Source organism: Stenella coeruleoalba, assembly GCF_951394435.1.
Source record: "Stenella coeruleoalba genome assembly, chromosome: 10".
Lineage (NCBI taxonomy): Eukaryota > Metazoa > Chordata > Mammalia > Artiodactyla > Delphinidae > Stenella > Stenella coeruleoalba.
The window spans coordinates 61349900-61369620 of record NC_137156.1 but is presented as its reverse complement, the minus strand read 5'-3'; positions in this window follow the sequence as shown (position 1 = coordinate 61369620).

Sequence of the window (19721 nt, the reverse complement as noted above, 5' to 3'; positions counted from 1 at the left end):
CAGCAAATCCTGGTAACTCTACTTCTAAAATATTACCACTTCTCTCCACCTCCTCTGCTACAGGTCTGACCAGGTCACCAACAGCTCACCCGGACCTCTGCTTCCAACTCCATCCCTCTGCTACAGTATGGTGAGTACTCTACGTGGCAGCCTGAGCAATCCATCCTTTTAGAGAGTAAATCTGAGCATTCCCTAGCTCAAAACCCTTCAGTGGTTTCCACTGCACTAAGAATTAAACCCAGAGACCTACAGACTCTGGAATCCCTGTTATCACTCTGACTTCAAATCCCATCACTCTCCCATCCCTTTCCCACCCGAGCCACTGTGGTCTATGTGATGTTCTTTGAAGCACACAGCAGGCTACCTCCCCATGGCCTTTGCAATTTGCTTGGACCATTTTTCCCCCAGACACCAGAGGCTTGCCTTCTCACTTCCTTCTGATCTCTCTCCACTCAAGTATCACTTCCTCAGAGAGGTCTTTCCTGACTGATCTATTGCCCAAGGCACTCTCTCATCTTCTCCTTTTCTTTTCTTTATAACATTTACCTGTAACCGCCCCCCACACCCGCATACACATTTGTTGATTCTATTTGTTTACTGTCTGTCTCCTCACTAAAATGTAATTACCCTAAAATGTAATTTCCATGGGGAACAAGAAATTTTTTTTTCATGCCCAGCATCTAGATCAGTGCCTAGAGAGAGTAGACATTCAATACATATTTATTGAATAAATGAACAGCAGCTGAAGTACCTAAGTTTGCAAATTATTTAGTTTGTTTAATAACAGCCCAAATTATTCCTGTAATTATGTCACTGCACTAACTTGCATTTTTAAATACATCTTTAAATAGAATTACAGCTGGGAATTGGCCCTCGCCTGTCACAGCAGGACAGTGTCATGCCCGTAAATACTGTTCATCACATGTGTGGCAATAGAAGAAAAATTTGAGAACTGTTGCTCTAAAACACAATTTCCAAGCTCACTGTGCAGACTTTTTTTTTCTGGAGGCATTTGGTGACAAGATGGGGGGCGCAACCTCAGGAAGCTGTCCACTGGCCTTCTTTGAGAAGGTGGGAAGATGTTGCCGCCCTCATTCCATAAGGAATATACATGCTAGCACCTTACCTGCAGCGGAGCAAAGATGCAGACATCTTTTTGATGGTGAGGTCCTTTCTATATGGCACTAGTTGTTAACCTTGACTGCATTTGAGACCCACACAGGAGCTTTTAAGAAATAGCAGTGTACCACCACACCCCCAGAGATTCTGATTTAATTGCTTTGGGTGCACCTAGGGGTTGGTATTTGTTAAAAGCCTTCTTGGTGATTTTTATGTGCAGCCAGGTGGCTAACCACTGGTGTATAACCCGCTGGTGCCAGGGTAACACTGAATGAATGCACATTCTGGGCAGAGCCAATTACAAGGCACTCAGGGATGGGACCCAGGAACCGGAGCTGATCTCCATCCCCCTTGAAGAACTCACAGCCCTGAAGAGGGTGTCACAGTTGCATGATCACATCCCAGTTAGAACACGGTGAACACTTTGGTGTTTGATGATGGCCCTAGAGGTGTGGAAAACTAGGAAGATTCAAGAAAAGAATGAATGAAAAGATTTGAGGAGTTTGGAATATAAAACATGTGAGGCAAAAAGTCAAAAGTTAGATTGATTTAGCCTGGAGAAGTAGAGTCGGTAGAAGAAGGTTAGTAGAAGTAAAATTTCTGACTATCTTTAAGTGTATACATCTATCCCCCATGAAGAAAAGTCTAGTATGCAAAAAATTCAAATGTGCAAAATAGACACAGGAGGGCGTAATCATTTACACCTGTACTACGTACACAAATACATGCAGATTAATTACAGGCAGATATTTACATAGAGTTCTCCACGGGCTGGATGCTGTTCTAAGTTCTGTGTAGAGCTGTGCATATATATTCACTCATTTAGCCCTACGACAACCCTATGAAATTGATATAAATATTATTCTCATTTTAGGATAAAGAATTTGAGGCACTGACATGTTAACTAACTTGCCTTTGTTACCATATGGATCTGGAGTTTAAATCTAAGTAGACTGGTTGCAGAGTCCATACTCTTAACCATTATTTTGTACTGCATGCATGTGAATACATATGTATATATGTGTGTATGTATGTGTACATATATATACATATGTTACATACACTGTGCATGAGTATATGTGTGTCTAACATACTAGATAGGTAGCTATGTACTACTGTGTGTGAGTACACACACACACAGATATACATATTATATATATGTGTAGATTATGTTTTAATGAACATATATACACACTTTGCTTTACAAAAATATGCACAGTTTCCTTTAAATAATAAGTATACTTATTTATACGATAATTTATAATATTGGAATTTACAAATAAGTAAGCAAGAAATTTAAAGAGAAAAACACTTCTGTTATCATGTGATAACCCATTACAAATCCCTTGCAGTGAAAGTTTTTTGAGACAGATTAACGGGAAGGCACAAGTAGTTCAATGGAAGGTCTTGTATATTTGTTCTGGATCATTTTAGCATGTGATGAATAAATTCGTTGAAAAATGTATTCTTTCGGGATTTTCCTGCTGGACAAGAAACAAAAATAAAAGTCTGACTTTTGAATATTAAGGCTGCAGTTCAGTGATTGAATGACTCATTGTTCTTCTAATTGGCTAACTGGCCTTAGGGGAATGGGGGGTGGTGTAGGGGAGGCTGGCAGTTCCTGCCTGCACACAACAGGACCATTAAAAAGCTTGCGTGAGTTTGGTTTGCTTTTGCTTTGCCTGTTGCTTTTTTAATGAATTAGGCAAGGTGCTTAAAGGATTGTCCAGTAGAGCAGCTGAAATATCATTTTCACAAATGCCATCTAAAATTTTCTTGGAAATAAGGCCTGAGTTTATTGCAACGATCTATTCAATAATGAGTATGCACATGGTAATAAAAATGAACATATTCCTCTATTTCCTATTGATTTACTTAAGAGAAAATTTAGAAACCCTCCAATGTTGGATTGAAATTCTTTAATTTTTTTGCATTTATAATTTGATAATTATAATGAGACCTTAATTGAAAGGTTAATCCTAAATAAACTCACAACATAATCTTTTGGTCAATTTAATTAAATGGTACTGGGTTTAAAGAGCGTGTAGTAACAATGAAGAAACATAAACTGAGGGAGAGAAGTGAAAGTCTCAGAAACTTGAGAAGAATTGTGAAACAAAATTCATGTTTATGGCAAGACAAGAATATAAAAATTCTTCTCTGCCCTTTGGCCTCCCTCTGTGCATTGTTTATCTGCATTATGCATCGACCAAACCTACCCCATCAGTAGGAATACCTGCTCAACCATAAACTGCAACATTCTCCTAGCACCAACAAAACAACTCCTTAAAAGATAACATTCCTTCTTGATCTTGGCGCTTAAATCTGGATTATGTAAACTGTCAATAATACGTCATTTATTGTACAGCCCTCTGTTTCAAAAAACTTAGATAAACTGTCCTGACTTTTAACGGGCGGAACAGTTCTCAGAGCTTTCCGAGATGCTCTTCCTGGGTTATAATCCTCAAAATTGGCTCGAATAAAATTTTCCAGTTCTTTCTTAGATCAACTGATTAATTTTTCGCTGACAGGATGAATAAGTAAGAAGGAAGACACCAGTTCCACTGGCCTTTGTTTTCATTGTACTGAAGTTGTAGATAGTTAAGGAAATATTGGGGTAGTGAAGATGAGAAAAGATGCTTTATAGAATACTGATGATGAAACTCTTCTTGTAAAAGGGCAGTTGCTCATCTTGGTTAAAACCTATTAAAGACCAAATTCGCCTATTTTTTAAAAAGAGAAGCCCTGCAGAGTCATCCTTTCTCTAGGCTCACATTTCCTTTGTCTAGAAGGATGCGTGTTATGAATGTAAATGAATTTTTTAGATTTATAAAGTGATTTGTGCAGCATCACTAGCGTTTCAATCATCTCTGTTAGCTGGATTTCCTGGGGGCTGTGTCTACCACCGTTCCCTCCATGCCCCATGCAGACTCCCCTGGGTCTCTGGAAGACTGGGCACATTTTGCCTCTGTAGACTGCACCTTGCCTATTCTTAGCTAAGGTTTCTGTTCAAAACCCCTCCCTGTTTCCTTACCCTGGTGATGGGGCTACAACCCCAGGGCCCCTGCCTTTTTACCTTTTTTTAAGCTATTGAACTGTACGCTTTATTTATTTTTTTAATATTTATTTATTTATTTGGCTGCATGCGGACCTTTTTTGCCCCCCCCCCTTTTTTTTTAGTTGTGGTATGCAGGCTTCTTAGCTGCGGCATGCGAACTCTTAGTTGCATTATGCGTGCGGGATCTAGTTCCCTGACCAGGGATCAAATCTGGTCACTCAGCATTGGGAGCATGAAGTCTTAGCCACTAGACCACGAGGGAAGTCCCCCAGGGCCCCTGCTTTTATCCTTCTTGACAAAGACCTAAAGGAGATACAGCTCCTGGCACTAGCCAGATCTTCCCATCAGAGGCAACCTTCCAAGCAGGAGGTACCATTAGATCATATCAGGTCTGGGAGAGAAAGATTGGCCATCAGTAGGAGGAAAGGACTGACAAACTTCTCAAAGGCATAGAACTTGTCTTATTCACTTCACATTTCCAGAGCCACCAATAGTGCCTTACAGTCACAGGTGTTCAGTAAATACTGGGTGCACTGAACTTGGACTCTTCTTCTCTTCCCACTCCCAACTTCATCCTCAGGATCAGTGGCCCACTCTGGGTTTCTTTAAGAAGCTACCATAAAAAATACTTTACTTAGGGCTTCCCTGGTGGCACAGTGGTTAAGAACCTGCCTGCCAGTGCAGGGGACACAGGTTTGAGCCCTGGTCCGGGAAGATCCCACACACCGCAGAGCAACTAAGCCCGTGCGCTATAACTACTGAGCCTGTGCTCTAGAGCCCGCGAGCCACAACTACTGAAGCCCACCTGCCTAGAGCCCGTGCTCCGCAACAAGAGAAGCCACTGTAATGAGAAGCCTGCGCACTGCAACAAAGAGTAGCCCCCGCTCGCCGCAACTAGAGAAAGACTGCGTGCAGCAACGAAGACCCAACACAGCCAAAAATAATGATAACTAATAAATAAATTTATAAAAAAGTACTTTACTTAAATGCCTAGCATGTGATTTGATCCAGGTTAACAAAATTTCCAAAATTTAGATACCTTAACTTCAAAAAAATTTTTAGAAGGTATGGTATGTAATTGGGGATATAAAGTATGATAAGAAATAAATGAGTTTAAAAATTATATATATGTGTGTATGTATATATATATATGTTAAAAACTAGCAGTTACCAAAATGCCCTTTAATAGTTGAATGGATAAATAAATTGTGGTATATTCTTGTAACAGAGTCCTACACAGTAACAAGAATGAACAGTCTACAGCTACACACAAAAATATGAGTGACTGTCACAAATATAATATTCAGAGAATGAAGCCAGATACAAGTGGAGTATTTATATAAAGTAAAAAACAGGCTAAATTAATCTATGCTATTAGAGGTCATAATAGTGGTTACCCTAGAGGCAGTGATTCTCAACCAGGTATAATTTGATCCCCAAGGGATACTGGGCAATGTCTGGAGAGACACTTTTGGTTGTCATACTGAGGAAGAGGGTTGCTACCAGCAGCTAGTGGATAGAGACCAGGGGTGTTGCTAAACATCCTACAATGCGCAGGACAGCTCCCCGCAGCAAAGAACTGTCCAGCCTAAAACATCGACAATGCTGAGGTTGAGAAGCCCTATCTATCAAAGGGGTAGTGGTAACATTGTTTCTTTTTTTTTCTTTTTTTTTTTTTGTGGTACGCGGGCCTCTCACTGTTGTGGCTTCTCCCGTTGCGGAGCACAGGCTCCGGATGTGCAGGCTCAGCGGCCATGGCTCACGGGCCCAGCTGCTCCGCGGCATGTGGGATCCTCCCAGACCAGGGCACGAACCCGTGTCCCCCGCATCAGCAGGCAGACTCTCAACCACTGCGCCAACAGGGAGGCCCAACACTCTGTTTCTTGATCTGCATGCTGTTTACACAAATGTGTGCAATTGGAAAATTCATCAAGTTATACACATATGGTAGGTGTACTTTTCTATAGGTATATTGTCTCTTAACAAAAAGTTTAAAAAATGTTAAAAAGCTACCTAAGGTTTAGAAAACCTTTAGTTAACAAAAATACATCCTAGGACTCAATTAAATCTAGAATTAGTAGAAAAGAGAAAAAAAAGTAGAAAACCCTAAATTTTAATGATAAAACACAGTGTAAATAGTTCACTCATCATATCTTGTACTAAACATCAGGATTTAGGGTGTACTCTAAAATGACAATAACAACTTCAAAAAAGCATCATGCACTCATAAAAAATGCATGAATGTTTTATTTACCAGAAAATCCTGGTTGATCTGTAGATAGGAATCTGGCCAAGTCACTTAGAACCAGGATTTGTGTTGTCAGCATCTGCAGAGACCAAAGAAGAAAACAGCTACTTAAAAAATGCTTCACTGCCTCTTGCTGGGACCCTTCTCTGCAGCCTGCAATCTGCAGCATCTCCTGTTCTGTGACTGTTGGTTTGCAAACTGGGTCCCGCACACAGAGGGCAAGGAGGGACTGAAAAAAGAGAGGACAATTCCAGATTAGTAGGTGGCAGGTTTAATGAGCAAGGGAGTTTACACAGGAGGCTTGTCTTGGGTGGCTGCAAGACAAGTAGATCTCATCTGCTTGCCAGAATGTTAAAAGTTTATATAGAGGCCTTAAGTAGGTTCAGTCACATATACCGTCCAGGTGGTCTCAACAACACCTTATGCTCTTAAGGCTGGATCCTTGAAACAGCTCCTAGTGTGGCAACAGTGGGCAGAACAAACATTCCAAGGACAGGTCCAGCTTGAGGGTCAACTGTTATGTCCCTCAATGACTTTCTCCAACAGTGATGGGGTCCTTTGGTCTGTGAAATTTACAAAGTTTTTCACAGCATGAATTGTCCTTGACAGAGTATTTTGAATGGGAAAGTCTATTTTGGTCATCTTGTCCATGTTTCACATTTGTATGTTGGGTGTGTCTTTTTAATTCACAGGACTCCAATCAAGGGAGGCCTCCTGTGGCAGAATGTCGGTCCCCAAATCATGGACTCCAATCCAGATAGAAGGAGGTCTTGGGAGGAGGTAAGTGTATTTTGCACGTGGAAAGGACATAAATAACTGTGGCCAGAAGATGGGCACATGGATGGAGATTTATAAAAAGACCATAATGATTTCCTTCCCCTTATCTAGGCCTCCATGTGATGTGACTTGATAGCTCTTTCTACATGGAGATGGAGTCGATTTCTCCACTGCTTTAAATCCAGCCTGGACTTGAGACTTGTTTTGACAACTAGAATGTGGGGCAAGTGAGGTCACCCCAGTTGAGAGCCTGGTCCTCAAGAGGCCTAGCATGCTCCTGCTGACTTTCTTGGAACCATGACTCTGCCATATGAGTAAGCCTGAGCTGGTCTGATGGATAATGAGAGCCCACATGAGAGCACTAGAGACAAGCCATCCCTTCCTAGCCCAGCCAGGCCTGCCCACTCATGTACGAAGTGAGTCCAGCCAAGACCAGCAAAACCACTCAGCTGAGCCCAGCCCACACCGGCAGCCCACAAAATGATGAACTAAATAATTTAGAATGATTTCTTATACCTTTGTTCTCAGAAAGATGGCTGTAAGCAGCTCTGGCACTTATTCTACTCATGTCAAGTCCAGTTTTATTAATAGTCCCTCTTTCTCAATAGTGGAGTGAAAGTCCCTCAACTGAATATTAGTGATCTCACTTGAATAACCCAGCTCAGGGGGTTAGACACGTGGTGGCTGTACCTGGGTCCTTCCTAGAAGCTGGAACAATGAGATGGACTGTGAAGAAGTGACAATTGCCAAAAGGTAAAAAAATAATAGATACCCAATGCATAGTACACTCTGTATCTCATTGCCTCTAATGTGAAAATTCGGCTGCTGTGATGTTTCCAACTGGTTGACCGCTCACTGCTTTGTAGATTCTGCCATCACCACCGGCACCAAAGCAAATTCACTCATTACTAATTCTACTTGCATAATTTGAAACATAGAAGATCACTAGGAAAAAAAGGCCATTAAGATCAAATTTTGTATTTTACGTGCTTCAGTATTTGGATCTCTGGATAACTTATTTTCTACCATATTTTATTCCTGAAGCATACCAGAGCTCTTCATTTTCTCCTGAAAATGAAGGAAGGATGTGTTGCCAGCTTTATGCCCTGACGTGTTATGGAATGAGATGCATTCTAGGGAATACTCCTGTTTTTATAGAAAGTAGAAGGACGCTAAGTAAAATGTGAAGCAAGAGATGTTGTTGATGCTTGAATAATAAGTATAGAAAGAATTGACAGATCATGGACAAAAGAATACCATTTCCTTTAATCTTATTTAATAAGCCCTGTCTTTGAGTCTTTTGATTTTCTCTGGCTGACTTATGGATGAACTTGACTTGAATTCATTTACCCTCAAAAATGATGAAGACTAGGAGGTGGACATGGTATGAGTGGGAAATCCGATGGAAAGAATTGACAGGGCTTAATAATCTTTCAGCAGATGAACACTGTGTGGGCTCCTCCTGTTAAAACACTGGTTTTGTGATGGGTAATTCACCAAGTCATCCCAGTGAATGAACCACTCAGGGATTAACGATAATATATTCATAGGATGGGTTAGTCTGCAGCTGTTAAAATAGTGTTTCTAAGGAATATTAATTGACATGGAAAAGTGTACATAATTTTTTGTCAAGAGAAAAATATTTCTAGAAGTGTATTATGTCATATATATATATATATATATGTATATAACAAACTATTACCACTGGGGTTTCTAAAGACAGATAATTTGAGTGCATTTCTTCCTTTAATGCCTCTTTATGTTTTATAGGCTCCCAGTGTTATAACATGTTACTTTTGTAATTATAAAATACAGAAATGAAAATGCAAAATGTATCAATTAACTATTGTAGTACCACATAGAAAGTCATGCTGTCAAAATATTTGCAACCAGGATAAAACAATTCCCTGCCTCCTCAAGATGTGTCCCTTTTGTATGCATTTGAAATTAGCATTGCAGTCTGATGGGGATATTCTTCTGAGGGCTGCCAGATCTAAGCGAAATGAATAATTACTGACACTTCAGAATACACCCTATATTCCAGACCCTGTTCTAAGTATTTCACATGCTTTAACCCATGTAATACTCACACCATCCTATGAAGTAGTTACTATTATTACCATGTTATGTTATACATGAGAAAATTGAAGCATGGAGATTTTAAGTTAAGATGGGGTACAGTCAGACTCCAGAGTTTTTGCTCTTGACAACTGTTCTACAGTTCTCTCCTGTCTTGTGAGAATGGATTCCAGGTACTACTCATCTTGAAAAGGAAAGTTGTCTCAGAGAGAAAGAAGAATTGTAAGTGCAGAGTTCAAGTAGTCATGAGAAAGCCTTGACCTCCTTCTCTTTGTCTATTCATGGAGGAGTTCATCTTGAACTTTGAGGACAGCATGTACTATGTAGAAGCTGAAGAGGGATGTGGGAAAGAAGAGACTCCAGCACAATCTCTGCCTTATGGGGTCCATTTGTAATGGCTGAGGTACAGTACAGGTGTCTAAACTGGTATCGTAAGGCAGGCTGTCCATAAAATATTGGTTGTGTGCTAAACTGAAGGGTTCCATGCTTTCATAAACTTGAAAATCATTGGATTAGGAAAAGCTAGAAGTCTGTTGCAGGACTTCTCAGAGCCTTTATTATGCTCATGTTATGTTTTAGTATATATGGAGCAGGTATAGCGTATACCATTTCCCAACTTTGTTCAACCACAAAACATCTTTCTCATGGAACATCTTCTAATAGTTCCCCAAGTTAATGTTCTGTGGAACAAAATTTGGAAAGCACTGGTCTCAAATAATGGTACTCTCTATATGATTTCCATTTCCCCCTGATCTCAATGACTTTTTAAAAAATCTTATCTCGAGTGTCCTCTGGAGACACAAGGAAAGGATTTGTATCCCTGTTTGGATATGTTTATTGGAGGAAGGGTAGCAATCTACTGAGGTCAACATGATAGATGCAGCCATGAGCACCTATGGGAAATAAATTTTAGTGATGGAATAGGAATGATGCCTAAAACGTCACCCAGTCCTCTAGGAATTGTCTCTCCTTGTACAGTAAAGCCTGGGAGGCTCTTTGTTAGTGAAACAGGGTTTCCTTCTAGTAATATTAATTGAGCTTGGTTCATTGAATTGCAGGACTTCCTGTATGATATACGGCCATCACATGGGAATAATGCTACATTCTCATTTTTCATATGGCAAAGAAATAAGAGAGCTTCAAATAACTGAAACATCAGTGTGGACAGCCCCTGTCTGCTGCCTATGCTTATCTTAAAAAATACTGTAGAGACTGTAGTGTGTTTGAGTTTTAAGGTCATACATGGAAAGAAGTTGAAAATTCATGTTAGAAGGAGACTGCCAGGTAAATTATTCCTAGGAGCATCACTGTGCTTGCTGATTAACTGATAAATATTCAAAAATGTTTTTGTAAATGCCTTGAAAGTGCAACTCTGGCTTATTTTCAGAATGGTGGAGAGAGAACAAAAGTAGTGAAGGAAAAGCACAGAAAATCACTAAAAGGAATTGTTAGATGACCTCAGTGAGTGAGCCCATCCTAGATCATTCAGCCATCAGTCAACCTACTTCCTGAATGGGCCTAGCAATAAAAGTCGAGCCAGCCCAATTCAAGGAACCACCCAGCCAACCCATAGAATGATAAGCTAAATAAATGCTTACTGTTTTAAGTTGCTAAGTTTTGAGTTGGTTTGTTACACAGCAACTAATATAGTGTTCTTGGCATGGTGAGGATTTGGGGTCTTTCTATTGATGACCTGACCCCGCTTTGGCTCTTAATGTCATCACAGAGCCTCTGAATTTCAGACAAATCCTGTATCAGTTCCAATGGCAAACCACCTCACATCCCCTGCAGCAGTATTGCCCAGTGCCCCGCAACAGTGGCCCCTACAAGCTTGCTGGCTCTCTCAACTCCTAGTACCGTCCACATTCTTTCACAGGGAGTATATAGAGATTTATGAATTCCTTCCTTGCTGGATAGGAGCCAAGGGAGTACCACGGTGCCATCTCCTGTTCTTTCTCACTTTAAATCTGCCACAATTCCATTCCTATTTGGCAGCAGCTGCTCTGTGTTGCCAGATGGGATCCAAGTGAGTCTGTCTCCTTCTAGAATTCCAGATGGGCGGTGGACATAAATGGAGACCATGCAAATGAGAAGCCACCATCACTAGTGTTTGGTAGAGTCAAGGCAGGCAGGAGTGTAGAAAAGCTTTATACTGAAAGAAAAAGGGAAGGCTTTAGGTATGTGCTGACTGAAGGTTTTGTTGGCATAGGAAATCTGGCTGCAGGCTAACTAGAAGTGGGGCATCTTACGAGGTTGGTTTGGAAAGCATGTTTGGCTTTCTTTGGTTGGTCCTCAGTTGGAAGCTGGGGCGAAAAGTTGGCAATTATTAACAAAGTGCTAATTGTTCTAGGCCAATTGCTGTACAGGTTGTGTTTTCACCCCCTGAATTGGCTGCTGCAGAGGTTCTGAGTCAATATTCTACTGCCCTATATATTGTGCTGGCCATTATCCATTTGTATATTCAGTCTCTCAGTCCCCCTTTCGGTCATCCTTTCACTTGCATGATGTTCAGACCAACTCAGGAAAGGCTACAGATCCAGATCGTCACTGTTTGGCAATTGTTCAGTTGTCTTCATGGTCAACTGTATTGCAAGATCATCTTGAGCTTTTTGTTGTTGTAGCATCATGGTGATTAGCTGGCGAGAGAGCAGTTGTGCAGGGGGAGTCATGATTCTGGACAAAATGCAAGGGGTCAGTATCATGATCTCTGACAAAGACAAGAATAATTAACAGTCCCTATAAGATAAGAAGCATTAGAACCAGGAACCCAATTGCTCAACCTAGGCCAAGTGAACAAATTCTATGGGCTATGAGGAACAACTTTAAAAAGCCAAGTAGTTTTCTCCAGAAGGCAACGTATTGCCTGTTCGACTTTGCCTGTTTCATTAATCTAAGTAGAGCAAGAAGTGTTAGCAATGGCACAGACACCTCCCTGACTAGCCAACGAGAAATCTAGAGCAATGCAATTGTTCATCACTACTTGTGCCGATGAGTTAAGACTGGTCTGTATTTCATCTGCCAAATGGAGATGGTAGTGCTAATAACTTCTGCCAAAGTTAATAAGCTTCTTAGAGTACTTTCTACTTGAATGATTCACACCATTGGGAACACTGCTCCGATTGTTCACATAAACAATTAGTAATTTCCCCAGTTGGAGTGCTTGAATCATCAAGGGTAGGCTCATTTGGGAACTTGCATCTGAGTTGGAATTTTCTAAGTTGGTGATATATAGAATTAGGGTCTTCCTGAACAGACAAGTCTTGGAATACTATTCCTAAAGTGCTTGAGGTATTAGCCTGAGGAAAACAAGACCAGGCATCTTGGTTGCAAGGGAAATAGTATCCAGTAGGGGGCACATGGAAATCCAGGAGAAAAAGAGCTGTTGACAGCGGGAGGTCAGAAGAAAGGTCTTCAGTAGCCGAGTTACATACTTGGATCGTTATTAATCTCTTCCAGGTGGCAAGTAATTGGCTCATCATCCCATAAAGGCTGTTGAATGCAAATGTAGAACCAGTTGTAATAACTGGTTCTTTTTCTGGGAGAGAGGACACTACCAAATTTGCATGTTGATTTATTTAAGTTCATTTGTTTGTGTAGATGCAAATGCCATTGGCCGTAATTCCCTATGATCTTGCTTGATAAGACTGGAATTGTCCAGAGTTTTTTATCGTGATGATCATGGTGATGGATGAAATATTCCTGAATCAGTAAGATTCAGATTAGTGGCTACTGTTTGGGTGTTAGAAAGTGTGCTTTAATCTAACAATTGTAATAAAGAGGAAAGAGAAGAGAAAAGGGGCCAGGATGGATGGACAATAACCAGAGGTTTATAGAAAATGAGAAGAATGGTTATAACCAAGTAGATGAATAACAAAATGGGATTTTAGTCCCATGTCTGGGGCAGAAGCTGCCTACTATCTGTATATTCCAAAGGTCCTAGGACAACTGTTTACTTCCAAAGGTTGGCTATGAGTAGAGGAATTCTGAGAATCCTAAATTTGCGGTCCCTTACTGGAACAGCCTACCAGCTGTGTGGAATTCTGAATTGTTTCTTCAGTCGTGAAACATGGACCCAAGGACTGACTCCCTGGAGTTTCACTGCTGTATTTGTTGTTACAGTACCTGATGAAGTCCCTTCCAATGAAGTTCGAGAGTAGTTTTTCTCCAGTGTCCCTTCCAATACATGAAATCTCCTGGTTTCAGATCATGAGGAGGCTGAGGCTGTGTAGAAGATGTTGCGGGAAGACAGCTTTAACCTGTTGATGATAAGATCGAGTACATGAGTCCCTTGCAATTTTTTGCCATCTCTGCATGCAGCAGGGTAGAATATCAGAGGTGAAACTCCTAAAAGCATGGGTCTTCCAGTTACCAGATCATGGAGGGATAACTGATATACCCCTGAGGTAGTGGATTGTATGGCTGTAATCACCTACAGTTTCCTCTCTTCTCTGCGTGCATGATTGAATTATCTAATCAAATTTTACTGAGAATCTTTTGGGTATGGCTTTTTGCCCTAATTGGGAGGCCCTTTTTGACCCTTGGGTTTATTGTAAAAAGAGGGACTCTGTAGATTCCTTTCTGTGTTAGTTCAATTAGTTTTTGCCATCCAGGATTGAGCATCTGAGATTTTAACCAACATGTGTACAAGTTAACATAATCCAAGTAACCCTGAGACATACATATCCAAAGGAAGTCTAAATTCTCCAAATAGTAGCTGTCCTTGTCTGGGTTAGAGAAATTCGGAATTATAACTGTTAATTCAGCTCAGGCCCAAGGCATACCTGACTCATGGGAGGGAAAGATTTTTAGAAACAATTGGTATACGGGGTTTTAGGAGAGTTAGTAGGAAAAGGCAGGAGATCTGGACAAGGGAACGAAGAGGGAGGAGTTGACAGAAATGTAGAAGGAAAGAGATCAGAAGGATAAGGGGGAAGTGGGGGACTTCCCTGGTGGCGCACTGGTTAAGAATCCACCTGCCAGTGCAGGGTACATGGGTTCGATCCCTGGTCCGGGAAGATCCCACATGCTGCGGAGCAACTAAGCCTGTGCGCCACAACTACTGAGCCTGCACTCTAGAGTCCACGAGACACAACTACTGAAGCCCGGGTGCCTAGAGCCTGTACTCAGCCACAAGAGAAGACACTGCAATCCGCAATGAAAAGCACGCACGCCGCGAGGAAGAGTAGCCCCTGAAAGCCCATGCGCAGCAACGAAGACCCAACACAGCCAAAAATAAATAAATTTATTTTAAAAAGGGGGGATAGTGGGAGAGCTGGATATAGGGAGGCAACTGAAGGACAAAGAGGGAGAATTTATTCAGGAAATGAGTCTAGTTTGTTGTTGCTTAAGTTTGTCAGGTTGCTATTTAACTTTGGTCAAAGGATCTTTCAGTGAGGCAATTTTTTGATCAGAATTTCATTTGGAGGCTTCTGCATGAAAAAATGCTGCCCATTAAAACTGAGAAAACTTAGTCCCTTTATTTTCTAAGATGCTTCTCAAATGAACAATTTTGTTCAAGTCAAATGTTCCCAGAGTGGCTACTGAAGATCCAAATCATCACTGATGAAGTTATGCTATTTAGAGCAATAGGTACAAGAATTAGGATTGTTAACAAGAGTTCAGGTAGAAAGGAGGAGCTTCTCCTGGACGAGGGGGAGAGGACTGAGACTTAGATGATCCTAGAGAGCAGGCAACAGTGAATCTGAAGTGATGCATATGCACTTTGTATCTCGGACTCCCAGCCTGATGGTTGGCTGCCTCTGATCGCAGGTCTGACAATTGGCACCTCCAAGAAGGTGGAAAACCAAAGAGAACATCCTCTTGGGATAAGAGCCAAGCTCTCAGAACAAACAAATATTATAGAAAGAGAACCTCACCTAGTTTTATTGGTAACTTGGCAAAATTTGTTTAATTGGACTCTGGTTTAGTGAGAACCACAAATTTAAGCTTATAGGTCCTATACCTGTGTTCTCCCCTGTGATTGTCCTTCATAGGACACTTTTAGACGACACTACGCAAAACAGAGAGCAAAATGGATTGGAAAAGAATGACCTGATTCCACCAAGGATGCCAAACAAATGGGGACCAATAACAAAACCGAGAACAAATAGCTGAGGAATTCAACACAGAGAGGGTGGAGTCCAGCCCCAGGGCTGAATTGCAGTGTTGGTGAGCACTTGACAAGCCACATGTGGCTCCTGTGGGTATCGAGCCTGGTTGAAGGCTGGGGTCTGCAGTCGTAAGCAATGCGGAATGTCTTGGTGGGACCTTTAGGAAAACTATGGAAATAAATGAAGACCACCAAATGAGAACAAACAGAAGCTTTTTATTTAGAGATTGTGTTTGGCAGAAACTCAAAGGCAAGCAGGGGACTAGGAAAGCTTTATAATGAAAAAGAGGGAAGCCTTCACTCATGCTCTGATTGGAGGCTGTTGGCAGGGGGAAGCTGGAGGTAGGTTAACTAGGAGAAGAGCAGCCTATGTGATTGGTTTGGGAGCATATTTGGCATTCTCTACTTAGTCTTAATTGGAAACAGGGACAAAAAAAATAAGGCAGCTGGTAGCCACTGGCCAAGTCCACTGAGGGCTGATTGCTGCAGAAGATGTGGTCTGTCTTCCTGAGCTGGTTGCTGGAGAGGTCTTGGGTCAGAGTCCTGTTGCCACATATGGTCTGGCTGCTGTCCATTTGTGTATTCAGTCTCTCAGGGGCTCAACTCTACTAGCCCCTTCTGCATTCAGGGTCCACTTCAAATGCTCTTTTGCTTCCATTTTCTCATCACCCTTCCACGTTTCTGAAAGGACCAAGAAACGATTTAGTCCTGGATCCTTGGGAGAACGAAGTAGTGTCTTTCCAGGGTACTCACATTGCTTCCAAATTATTCTCTTCCTCTCCTGGAAGAGAGAGTGCTCCTTTTTTTCCTCTCTTCCTACAGAGTAGAAACTTCCCCTACATTATATCCTCCTTTCCCTCACCCTTACTTAGGTTTTTATGTTCCACGTAAAATCCACTTTTCTGTCTCCTGGAGCCAGAAGCCTCTTGGCTCTTTCTTAAAGGTGGTGGTGCTGGTGGAGGGGGGGATTGCTGAGTGGAGGAATATCCTCAATGAACTGGTAATATCATTGCAAAGAGCATAGAGATTCTTCACTTCTTGAAGGAACTTTAAAATACATGAAAATTCAGGTCACCTGATGAAAAAATATCAGTATGAATATTCAGCACATGCGAAAGCCTCTGAACATCTTTGAATTGTAAATGGTGGTGTAAATTTTCTCTGGCATCTTCATTCATTCAGTACGTATTCATCCAGCACTTCCTTTGTGCTAGGCTCTGTCCAAGGCACTTGGAGATACCTGTGAACAAAACAAAGAACTCTGCCCTCCCATAGCTTATGTTCCAGTGGGGGAAGACAAACAATAAATAGGAAACAGAATAAGAGAGTTAATAGTGTGTTAAAGGGTGACAAATGCTATGGAATAACGAAAATGCAGAGCAGGGTAGGGAGGATCAGGCAGAGGGAAACAGGGCAGCCTCATCTATTTCCTTTTCCTTGGTGATGCCTGACTTTGCCATGTCAATAGCAACGTTATTGCTAAGCCTCAGTGAATAAGATCAAGATAATTAAACCAAGCCCCAGGGTTTGAGGATTGTTATGAAGGAGATGCACACTCACACACAGGGCCTAAGTTTCTGGGTATTACTGCTAATTTTATTAATCCTTAGCACAGCTGCAGTCTGAGTCGGCTGCCAAGGATTTGAACTGGTTTGGGATTCAGAGAAGCAGTGTATCTGATTTGGCTATAGAGGTTATTACCAAGTCTGGGCTTTATTGTAGGAACCCGATTTATAGTAAGAAAAATCGTAACAGGAGAGAGTCACAAATCAAGACTCTGTAAGTCAGTATGTCACCTATATGCCCTATAAAATAATACCGTTATTATCATCATCTCTCAGCAGCATCAGGATCCCTTATTAGATGCCCTAGTCAGTGTAATGACAAAGTTTCTATTATTACATCTACATTGTCCTTCCAAGATAGAATCCACTTTATTGCAGAAAGCAGCAAAGCTTTTTAAAAGCTGTTATTTTGTAGGAAACAAATAGCTGTATAATAAAATACTAATTCTTCTAAAAAAATGGAAATAGTTCTAAAAAATAGAAAAATACTGTAGATACTAGAAACAATAAATTCTTTTATCTGCATTTCTATTTCTATTTAGTCCAGTATGATCTGTTTCATAATTTGAGATACACATTTGGTCATATGTCTTTTATTTTTCTAATTCATCACTGCTGAAGAGCAGAAAATCCAGGATTTCCATGTTGAAGTTTTCCCCTGCCTTGAGTTGTCCAAAGACATGAGTGTTTACTTAATCCAGTGAGGTCCATCTTGTTTCCTCATTCAACAAGCAAACTAGATGTGTGTCGTGGTCCTCTCCTCTTCTGCTGTCTCATGGTAGGGCTGTGTGTGAATTGGCTTGTACAAGTTTTTGTGTGAATGTAAGTTTTCATTTCTCTAGGATAAATGCCCAAAGTGGAATTGCTGGGTTGTATGGTAGGTCTGATTTTCGTTTAAAAAAACCCAGCCAAACTATTTTCCAGAGTGGTTGCACCATTTTACATTCCCACCAGCACTGCATAAGTGATACTGTTTCTCTGTCTTTTCCCCAGCATTTGGTGTTTTTTATCTTACCCGTTCTGACAGGTATGTAGTGATATCTCATTATAGTTCTAATTTACATTTTCCTAATAATGTTGAGCATCTTTTCCCGTGCTTATTTGCCAGCTGTATATACTCTTTGGTGAAATATCTCTTGACGTCTTTTGTCCATTTTCTAATTGGATTGTTTGGGGGGTTATACTGTTGAATGTTGAGAGTTCTTTATATATTCTAGATACAAGTCCTTCATTGGATGTTATTTGAAAATATATTACCCAATATATCATTTGTCTTTCCATCCTCTTAATAGGGTCATTCACAGCACAAATGTTTTCAAAAATTTTGATGAGGTCCAATTTTTCAATTTTTCCTTTTACCCATTTACTTTTCATTTAACACATAATTATTGGCTGTCTACAATTTATCAAGATAATGTTCCAGGTGCCCATAGGAAACAAGGATGTGATGTGGTCCCAATTTCAACACATTTCCAGTCTAGCTGGGAAGACTGGAGATGTACCCAAATATTACATAAGAAGTGCTAAGTGGCATGGAAGAGGGAGAGATACATTTTTTTAAAAATCAGATATTATGTTTCAGCTGATAGGGAAGTAGTGGGTGAAGGTCTCACGACTTCTATGCCAGAGAATGCCACAAAATGGCATAGAAATTTCCCTTATAAGTCCATTTTTCAGGTTAAAAATTGTAATTTTTAGATAACATATATTAAATCTCATTATGTGCAAAGCAATTGCACATGCATTGTATCAATTAATAACAATCTTGTATCAATTAATAACAATAAAGGGCAATGGAGAGGATTACACCATATTTTACATGTAGGGAATCTGGGATTCAACAAAGTTAAGTAACTTGCCCAAGGTCACACAGACACGAAATGGTAAGGTCAGACTGGCACCCCAGTCTTGTGATTAATGCTCTTTTAATTCTACCCAGAATCCTCCTGAGACATGTCCTTTTCCTGCCAGTATAAATTCATCAATCTTATGGCTAAGAAACAGACTGTCTGAGTCACATTTTAAAAGAAAACACAAGGGACTTCCCTGGTGGTCCAGTTGGTAAGATTCTGTGCTCCCAATGCTTGGGGCCCGGGTCTGATCCCTGGTCAGGGAACTAGATCCTGCATGCATGCCGCAACTAAGAGTTCGAATGCCTCAACTAAAGATCCCGCATTCTACCACTAAGACCCAGCACAGCCTAAATAAATAAATAATTTAAATAAAATAAAAGAAGACACGATACATTTCCTTGGTGCACAAAAGTCAATGAGCTCTTCTTGATAAAGGAAGGATCCATTAAAACTCTTACAGTGGTCAAGATCACTCAGAAAATGGAAAAGCAAGCACAGCCTGTGAGTCATGAGGGGCCAAAGAAGGGGTAGATATTGCTGGAACTCAGTAAAATTTTGCTGGATGACAGCTCAGGATGGAGTAATCATGGAGGGAACATTTTAGGTCATATTGTTGTCAGCTCATTGTTACCCAAATCAGCTTCAAGTGCAAAACTTTTCATGGGGAATGTTTAAAAAAATGAATAATAACTCCGGTGAAGAACAAAAGCCTGTTTCTGACCTAAAGGATGACAGATAGGGAGCTGGGGCTCTTTCTGACTCATAATGTCTCTGGATTTCCATCTGTACTTTCTTCCTGTTTTATTTGTGAACTTGCCCAAATCATTGAACTATTCTGTATTTATTTGTCTTTCTTTTAAAATGTTTATAACTTCGGGAAGATGTTAGGACCTTAATTCTGAGTCTGTAAAGA